Here is a 10402-nt window from a genome sequence, read left to right on the forward strand (position 1 = left end):
TGTGGGACTGTGATGGTGTTGAGGAGCAGACTTGGGAGCCTGAGGCGAAGATGAAAGCAAGGTTCAAGAAGTGGTATGAGAAGCAAGCCGCGACTTGAGCTTGTTTAGCCTGGTCCCATCTGTAATCCATGGCTGGAGCGGGAATGGAGTATTCCAGCCCATCTCTCTTGTTACTCGGTCGCTTGGGGTGGTTGGCTGTGCGACTCAGTAACAAGATGAAGTGGTGTTTGGGGTACAAAGTTTCCGTGAGGCGGGGTTTCTGGAGGAAAGTTTCCTGAAATAGAAGTTTCCAAAAGTGGAAAGTATCCAGAAATGGAAAGTGCTAAATATGGGAAGTTTTACGAGAGTTAGAATTTGTCCATTTTAGCGATGTAGAGCCTTGGAGGGGCTTGTGTGTGGCCTTAGTGGCGGACTTTTGAGTCAGTGTGCCAGTGTGTGGCGGTCTTTTTATACATTGTGTGGTCTTTGTGACGGGCTTTTTAGCCAGAGTGTCTTTGTGACGGTGCNAGTTGGTATATCGACTTCGGATGACGATCCAGGGGCGCGCTGTAGGGTGGCAACCCGAGAGACGAGTTTTGGATTTTTCCTTATATATATATATTATGGCATGCGGGTCTAGGCCCGATGAGGAGCCAAAATTTGGCATGCAGACTTAGGTCTGATGAGGAGCCAATAAAAACTCAAGGTTTAGGCCTATGAGTAAAGGAAAGTCCAAAAAGTCGAGAGCAAATAACGCCTGGAGCGTGAGTCTATCGCCTAGAGGTGACCTTCTGTAGATCGGTCGGAGGAGTGTGGGCCGTGGAGATGGTTGCACAAGAGTCCTTGGATGATGGTTGTTTGAGATTCGAGGACGAATCTATGTTGGTGGGGGAGAATTGTAACATCCGCAAACAAAAAATTGGTTTTTCTGGGATGGGTGTGGATCGACACCAAGGTGGTGTCGGTCGATACCAATGTTATCTGGTTCGATCATATTGTTTTAATCGCCGATTTTGGTCGGTTTGATTTAAGGAGAACCATTAAACCATGATATTTAAGTAGGAGAATGACCTAGGTCGTGTTTTGTTGTTGTCTAGCCGCTGGAAACAAAGAGAAAGAGGAGAACGGAGAGTAAACTTGAGTGTTCAAAGCAAAAAGAACAGAATCGTCAGGGTTTGGGAGAAGGAGGATCCGACTGCTCAAAGCGTTTTGAAAGGTATTGATATTTGGTAGGATTGTACCTAAGAGATTTTCGTACACTCTCCTTTTTACAGAAGTGAATTTGAGTTAATATTGTAAGAGATATCGGCAGTTTGGTGGGGCGTTTCTTCTCAGACGCGGTTTGAGACAAGCGGGTGTTTCGGGATTGATTGCGGTTTCATCTGAGATCTGATCGTGCTGAAATTTTGTGGGAAGCTTCGTGACGTTTAGGGAGAGCTTTGCACCGGAGAGATTTGATAGTTAACGGTTGGTTTTCATTTTAGGAGGTGAGTGCATGATCATGGCTAATCTAAGCCTTTGATTCCCTTGTTCTTGCTTGTTGTTGCTTGTTTGTGTGTTTTTCTTGCTGGGATTGGTTGATACAGGTTTATATGGAGGTATAAGGCTTGGGTTTTGAGTATTGGACGATTTGGAGGAGATTTGGGAGCGAGATTCGACTCTCGACTTCGTGCCGATCGCAGTTGCAGAGGGAGTGTCGATCGATACCACTTGGTATCAGTCGACACCAAAAAATTGGGCATCGATCGACACTGTGGGGTAGTGTCGGTCGACACCATTGAGCCAGTGTCGGTCGACACTAGGCTGGTGTCGGTCGACACCTCCCTTCCAGCGAGACGATGTCTGATTTCCTGGTTTGTGTGTTTTGTTTGATGCTTGTTTGGAACTTTGGAATCATTATTGCTTGTGTGTATAGCCCAGTAGATGGGAGGATTGCCTCACTGAGTGTTTATCAAATACTCATGCATCTCAATTTGTGTTTGTGGTGCAGGTAAAGGCAAAGTGTGATCGTGGAATCAAGGCAATGAAGAGGAGGATGTTCTAGGGACTCGATTGGATGTTGTCTGGTATTGCTAGGTTGTTAGAGTTGAGCCATTAGGAACATTGCTAGGTTGCCGGTTTCATGTTTCTTGTTGTTTGGTATTGGGATATTGCCTTTGCTATAATATTGGATTGTTATCGGTTATTATTGGGTTATTATTGGATATTGTTATTGGTATTGTTATTCCGCTGTTGATTGTGATTGTGGTTAGGTGGCTAGTGGGTATGGGACCACTAGTTGTAGTTTATTTATATATATTATTATTTATTATTTATTTATTAAAAAAAAAAAAAAGGTCGGTCCTTTCACCTTACAAGAGAAAGCATTCTCCATTCTGGTCCTCTCTCTCAACAATCTGAAACATCTTGGCCTAATATGCCCAACAATACCACAATGATGGCAAACAGGTCGAAACACTTGTCTAGGTGCATTCTGAAATTCAGAAATTTTTGTACCACACTCTTTCATAAATACAGTCTATGAAGTAGTCTTTGAAGCAGTCTGTGTCACAGTTGCAGTTTTTGACACAGTTTCTGATGTGATTATTCCAATTGAAACTATCACCAGATCTGATTTTGAAAATTTTTCTTCAAATCCAAGTCCACACTTTTCTGTCTTGCCAATATTCAAAATATGATCCAACTTCTTTGTACCATTATTAAGCAGCCTCAAATTCTTTTGAGTTTCTTCAAGTTTCACTTTAGCTTGTGATGCTTCTTCCTCCTTTTCGATTGCATATTTCTCTGCTTCAACGACTTTAGCCTCTAACTTGAGCTTCTCCTTAATCAAAATTGAATTATCTTCACTTATTTCAAGCCAATGTTCATACAACATCTCATACTTCTTACCAAATTCTTCATAATCCATACTCTCTGCATCACTATCACCTTCTGATTCATGTTCAGCTGTAGTTGCAGATTTAGATGCAGTTTTAGTTTTTGCTGGAGACTCAGAAGCAGTTGCAGACACTGTTGCAGACGATTGCAGAACTATCTTCAAAAGTTGTAAACGCCACAAAATTTTTCAGATCTTTTTCTTCATCTGAATCAGTTTCAGAATCACGAGTAATAACATTCATAGCCTTCTTATTTTGCTTGTGTAGATTGACACATTCAGAACGTACATGTCTATACCCTCTACATTCAAAACATTGGACTGGACACTCTTTGATGAACTTCTCATCTCTTCATCCATTCTATTCTTCTTCTCTTTCCCCTTAAGCTTCAGATATTTAGCAAATCCTTTTGATAGCATGGCCATTGAATCTTCATAAGATGATACCTTAAGAGCTACTCCAATGTCAACTTCCTACTTTATTGCTTCCTTAACTTCATCATCTTTCTTCTTTACTCCTCACTACAAAAAAAGTTTGTTACATCATTTATTTTATATATTTGTATCATATTTAAATGATGTAAAAATATTTTACATCTTTTTAATAAATGATTTATATTTTGTTGATACAAATAATTTTCATCAATTGAAATAAATATTTCTTTCAATTATTTGAATTGATGTTCATTTACATCATTTACAATAAGTGTTGTAAATCTTACATCATTTTTACTAAATTGATATAAAATATTTGGATCATTTATCAAAACTAATGTAAAATATTTATATCATTTTAGAAAAACTGATGTTAAAATAAATATTATCATAAATAATATGAAATTTTTTTTGTCTGTAGTATAATATTTAATTATTTATATCTTTCCACTTTATTCTTTTATATTCATTTGATAACTATAATTATAATTTTAAACTATATTTACAATGGGCCCACGATTTTAGTTGTCATAACTTATAAAGTACCCACTAACTATAGTTTCTCAGTCAAGAACATATATATAGGCAATTATTAGGAGTACTTTGTAGTGCTATGACCGATGTGGGATACAAACTATTTTGTTTTATTTTGTTTTTTTTTTTCTTTTTAATTTTTTTTTGCTGTCAGTTTGAGTTGTAAATTTAATCGATCAGAATAACAAAGTTATATTTTTTTCTCTATTTCTCTTTTTTCTGTTTAAGTTTTTGAATTACATTTTTATTGTTAAAAAAAAAGATCTACATTTTTCTTAAATTTCTATTTTTGAGTTTTTATTTTTAAAAAGTATATATTAAAATCAAATGACTTTCCCCAAAATTTAAAATATAAAAACAGAAAAAATTATTTAATCGATAAAAATGAACAAATAATTACATAAGTTTTAACTTTTAACAATTCTAAGTTCAGTTAATATATTAACTTAACATATAACTTTGCTAACATCAGTTTCTTAATGATGTAAAATTTGTATCATTTTCTAAGTGATGTTAATATAAATTAATAAATACATCAATTATTAAGTGAAGTAAATTTATATATTTGTATCAATATTCTGAAAGTGATGTAAATAATTTCGATTTGCATCAGTTATAATGAAATGCTGTCATACCAATCAATAACAGTATCAATTATTGTAATTGATGTTAGTATATAATTTTTGTATCAGTTATTAAAAAGTAATTTAATTACTATCATTTTTGTTTATGATACAAATTAATTGATGTAACACACCCTTTTTTTTGTAGTGCCTTCAGCTTCATATGTTTTGTTTAATTCAAAAGTTTTAAGAATCCCAACAAACTCATCAAAAGCCATCTCATCTAAATTATGAGCTTCTTTAATTGCAGAAATGTTTGACTCAAATTTTGCAGGCAATGATTGTTTCAGCTTCTTCACAAACTTTTTGTGTTTGTACTGCTTTCCAAGAGCAAAAGACTCATTAGATATATCACATAACTTGGCACTAAACTCAGCCACAATTTTTCTTTTTCCATCCTTAGATTCTCAAATTGTAATGTCAACATATCCAGCTTTGTTCTCTTAACACTTGAAGTACCCTCAAACATATTCTCCAATGACTTCCAAGCTTTCTGAGCTGATACACATTGAGAAATTAACTTGAAGTGGCTTGAATCAATGACATTGTAAATCGATGTCTTGGCTGTAGAATTGCAACTTGATAGCTTTTTCTCTACAATAGTCCACTTATCTCTTGGCTTAAGACTCTCAACTCCTTTTTCATCCACAACTTTAGGGTGCTCCCAACCAAGCTCAATCGAATTCCAACAATCTTCATCAAGGTTACTAATAAACGCTTGCATACGAACCTTCCAATATCCATAATACGATGAATCAAGCAACAATGGTCTTGTCATAGACGTGCCTTCTTTGTATGAATTCATCATAACTGATTCAAAGCTCTGCCTTACTTCTTGAACTACCCTCACCCTCGATCTACCCAAAAATAGACTGAATCTCTATCGAGAACCCGCTCTGATACCACTTGTTAAAGCGGATGAGTCAGTCAGTAATAAAGTGTAGAAAGTAAATAACACAAGAGCTTTGTTAACGAGGTTCGGTTTTTCCTACTCCCCAGGACCACATCCATATTTCGATTCCACTAGAATAAGAAAGCAAATAAAACCTATTCGTAAATGCGTAAATCAAGCACAACCCTCTTAATTCACTGCTCCGTTCTATAACGTAAAATCTTAAGGATAAATCTCTATCCTTAACTAAACTCACACCGAGCCTAGATTTCAACCAAGATAACCTAACTCTGGGATAAAATCCCCCTGAGCCTAGACTTCAGATCCTCAACTCTCTTGATCAACCTTCACACACCCGTCACACCGACGAACAAAGAAGGTTGATCACACAAGCACCAAACTGCGAAACTAAGCCGCACACAATGAGAAAGCTCTCTAGGGTTTTTATTCTTTACGTCTCAGCTCTCTTACATCTCTAGACGTGCCCAACACCTCCTTATATATCCATCAAGACTTCCTAATCACCATAGGAGAAGATTTCCAAATTTCAATAAGAAAAAACCTTTTTCCTTTTTTGCTATTTTCATTTTCCTTGTAAAACTCCAATTTAATCAACCAAAGAAATAGTAGTTTTCCTCTTCAATTCATCCTCAAACCATCCGTCAATATTTCCTTCTCAAACCTCCTAGAAACTTCTCAGGCACTTAAAACAACAACAATCATGTATCACTTCTTGTATCACAGACACTACTTCAGTAATATTGTATCACTCCTTGTATAATACAGACACTATTTCAGACAAACCAGTACATCTTCAAATTAAACAACCTGAATCCACAATTTGTTTAGCCCGCAAATCACCCATGAGAAGTGAATCCACACTTGACTTGAAATAAGAAACACAAAGACAATTCTTTGTAAAACAAACTTAACATTTATTGAAATAATTTTTAAAATGATGGGTGAGTTACAATGAAACACTAAAGGAGCTAATAAAAAGCTCTGCTACAACATCTATATGCTAAATAAAGGAAACAAATCACAAACAGTAAAGAAATAGTGCCGTTGGAGGCTTAATGAGAAAATCGGCCAAATTAGAAAAATTGTGATGCTTGAGTCTTGACAACTTGGGCTGGAAGTGATGTGATTTTGTGACGTCCAAGTTTATTGTATGAGGCTTAGGAGAGTGCACAATCTGAGGAGAATATGACTATTGAGCATTAAAAGTACTCGGCTCCCAAAATGGCAAGTGTGATATACCTTGAGCTACTTCTTGTGCTACTCGTTGAATCACTTCTTTCTTTACTAGTGGGTCTTGATAAATATCTCCAAAATAGGCATGTTTTTGATGAGTGTCGAATAGACCTTACAAATACTTGGTTAGCTCCATGGTTTGGTTAGCTCCATGGTTTGATTTCCTCTGTGTTGCTCCGTATCGATCACATCGTTTCTTGTACTAGTTCGTGTACTACTTCTTGTGTCAGTTAGCTCCAAATCAATATTGGTATTGATTCTCAAATCATAGTGATATATAAAAAACAATTTCAAGTTATAATAAAAAAATACATTATATACATTATCATCCATTTTATATATAATAATTTTTTTTTTAATGTTTCTTTCAAACAATTATTTATCTAAGTATTTTTCTGAAAATCATTAATGTGCGGACTCACATACCAATATATAACAAAAATCACAGTACCCTCAATTTTTTAAAGTCTAAATTTTCCATTTTTTATTTTAAAAAGTACAGCAAATAATTTTATCAATATACATTAATAATCACAGAAAATTAGTTTAAAAATAAGTATCTAATTTTACAAAATCTAACCACATTCCACATACACATTAAATCAAATAAGTGGAAAGAACATAAGAAGATATGCCTCATCTTTTTCTCACAAATAATAATATTATTTAATTGAATAAGTATTTTTTTTTGGACCCAGCTAATGTTGTGAAGTAATGACAGTCGGTTCTAAGAAATCCTCTTGATTTTTCTGTTCATGGAAACATGTGCAGAGAGCATTACTCTAAACCTACTCTAAACTCAACTAAAAAGAGAAGTCCAAATGGATATTCGTGAATTATAGTGCCCAGTCCCACTGATATGAAATTTCACCGGAGATGATATAAGATTAATTTCGCCGGAGATGATATAAATTTAATTTCTGAAGGATTTTTTTGGACCCAGTTGACATTGTGAAGTAAAGACAGTTGGGGTCCAAATTGTGAATTTCAAAGATGTGTAAGGAACATGACTCTAAACTCGACTAAAAAGAGAGGTGTAAAAAGATTTTTGTGGATTTCAGTGATTGAGTCTCAAATATATGAACTTTCGCCGAAAAGAATATAAATTAAGTTTTTGAGATTTTTTTTTTCGTTTGAGAAAATACCCTCGGTAGAGCGGGTTTAACCTAGTTTTCTTTTTAAAAAAATATGATAATTAACCACAAGGTGGTGGGCTAGTGGTTCTAGCCTTGGTGGAAGAGTTGCCCTGTTGGTTTAGGCCAGAGATCGATTCTCCCCAAGCGCAAGAATTAGTTAGCTTTATCTCTTTGGCCACATGGGTATGGGTCCATTGCTTACGGCCTATTTGCATAACCGGGGGGACCCTACCCGTAGGATGCCCTTCTCCCAAAAAGATTAGTCTCAGACCCCTCCATAAGATGTAACTCTTGGTCAAGTTTCAATTAAGACCAAAAGCCCTAAAAGTGAAAAATATAATTTGGGTTTTTGCTTCTCTCTCTCTCTCGAAAACCTAATTAACGTCGCTTTGAGATTTTCTCCTTAATCATCACTAGGTAATATCTTGCGCATATGCGCGGGTTGTTGTATTACATATGTTAATTTATTTTAGTTTATTTACTTATCATAAAATTATGAAAACTTTTTGAGAAAATCTTTTTAATAAAAATTTTTAAACTGGTATTTTTAGTGTTGTATTGAAAAAAATGTATTTTTGAAATTCTCATTAAAAATACATATATAACAAAAAAATCTCCTAAATGTCAATAATACACTTTATTTATTCAAATCATACAAATTTACTATGATATTCAAAATTTACCTAAAACATTTAATAATTAAATTGTAATATTATTTTTGAAGTATCAATGAAATATATTTCATATAAAATCATATGAAATGCAATTAAAAATCCCAAATATTAATTTAATTTTTAATCTCTTTTATATTCACCTTAATTTAAGCTATATTGCTAGGTTAAATTCTAATGATTTCCTCTTTGTAGTAAGAATTTGGAAATGGGAATATCAAATTATTTTTTATATAGAAAATCGTTAAATTACAAAATTTTGAACTAAAGAAACACTATAATAATCTTTATATAATTATATTTTCAATCAGAAGAACTAAATATAATGATGAGTATACAAATTCTCAAAAAAAATTGGAGGTAAGAGAGAGTTAAAAATTTTGATTTAATAATTCTATCATAATAGTTAATTTTGTTAAAACATTGCATACTTTTAAAAATAAAATATATATACATGTACGAAGATGATTTCTTTTGATTGATTCCCTCATTGGGCTTTGATTGAAATTAGTGTTGTTGAATTTGCATCGATAATTTGCAGATCAATTGGTGAAAGCTTGTCATGTGGGAAGGTTGTTAAAGGGTGGGGACCAGGGTTCGAGGAACGCCTGGTACACCAATAACCTACTGTGGATTTGGATGAATAGTTCCATTTGCCCAGTGAGGGGTTAGGATCGATGCCCTGCAGGGCCAGCTTGGGGTCTGTTGGGCCGGCTAGCGGTGGGCTAGTGGGGTCCACGGACGGTCCGTTGGGGCGGCTAGCGGTGGGCTAGTGGGGTCCGCGGGACGGGTTGTCACATAAAAATGAAACAACCCTTCCTGTTATTTTTTTTTTTAATACCTTAACTTACTAGTGGTCCCATACCCACTAACATCCTAACAACAATCAATACCCGCGGAATAACCAAATAAAACAAATTCCATTAAACCAAAAGAATTCCAACAACAATAATCCAATAATTCAACAATGACATAGCAAGGTTCCAACATCCTACAATGCTCTATCAACTCAATACTAGCAACCTAACAATAGCTAGACCACAATCAATCAAGCCTCTAGAACATCCTCCTCCTCATCGCCTTTGATTCCACGATCACACTTTTCCTTTACCTGCACACCACAAACAACAATTGAGATGCGTAAGTATTATCATAAATACTTAGTGAGGCCGTCCTCCCATCTACTAGGTTATACACACAAGCATATGAGACCCTCAAGTTATGCAAGCAAACAAAACACAAGCAATACATCAAACCAGGAAAACAAGTCTCGGTTGAGACTAGTGTCGACCGATGCCACAAGAAAGTGTCGACCGATGCTGAACCAAAGGTGTCGACCGATGCTACTAGGGTGTCGACCGATGCTGTCACCAACAGTGTCGACCGATGCTCGAATGGTGTCGATCGATGCCATACCTGCAGACGCGAACTGCGCGAACACGAACGACGAATCCCGATTCCAAACCATCCCGAATCCGTTCCAAACTCACCCAATTACCTCAGAAATCACTGGGAATCACAAAAGCAACGAACCCAAGCAACAAAACAACACAAACAGCAAAGAAAACACACAAACAAGAGAGATCTCATGCTTAGATCAACCATGGTCAAGCACTCACCTCAAGAACAGGAAGATTGGATTGAGAAACGTGGAAAACAACACCTCCAGAAGCTCCCCCTTCGTTTCCAGCAACAGCTAACTCTCCTACAGCCTCAGATCTCTCCAAAAATTCCAAGAACAAGCCCAGAAAGTCACAGAAACGTTTTCTCTCTTTTCTCTCTTTCTTTCTCACACAACGGCGACCAAAAGAGACTTTCTGAAACCCTCAGTTCGTCTCAGACACTTAACAACACGATTAGGGTTTTAATTGAACCAAACCGAACCAATTCGGCAATTAATCAAACCGGCCGAACCCAGAAATAAGTGGTATCGATCGATGCCACTAGGGTGTCGATCGATGCTGCTTCCAAAATCACAAAATCTGGTTCGCGGATGTTACAAT

At 35.8% G+C, this 10402-nt stretch overlaps 1 pseudogene; it reads right to left on the bottom strand.

Annotated features, from left to right (window-relative positions):
* LOC109126504 overlaps positions 1-5224 on the bottom strand; it is a 12783-nt pseudogene extending 7559 nt beyond the window's left edge.

This window comes from Camelina sativa, chromosome 2 (assembly GCF_000633955.1).
Source record: "Camelina sativa cultivar DH55 chromosome 2, Cs, whole genome shotgun sequence".
Lineage (NCBI taxonomy): Eukaryota > Viridiplantae > Streptophyta > Magnoliopsida > Brassicales > Brassicaceae > Camelina > Camelina sativa.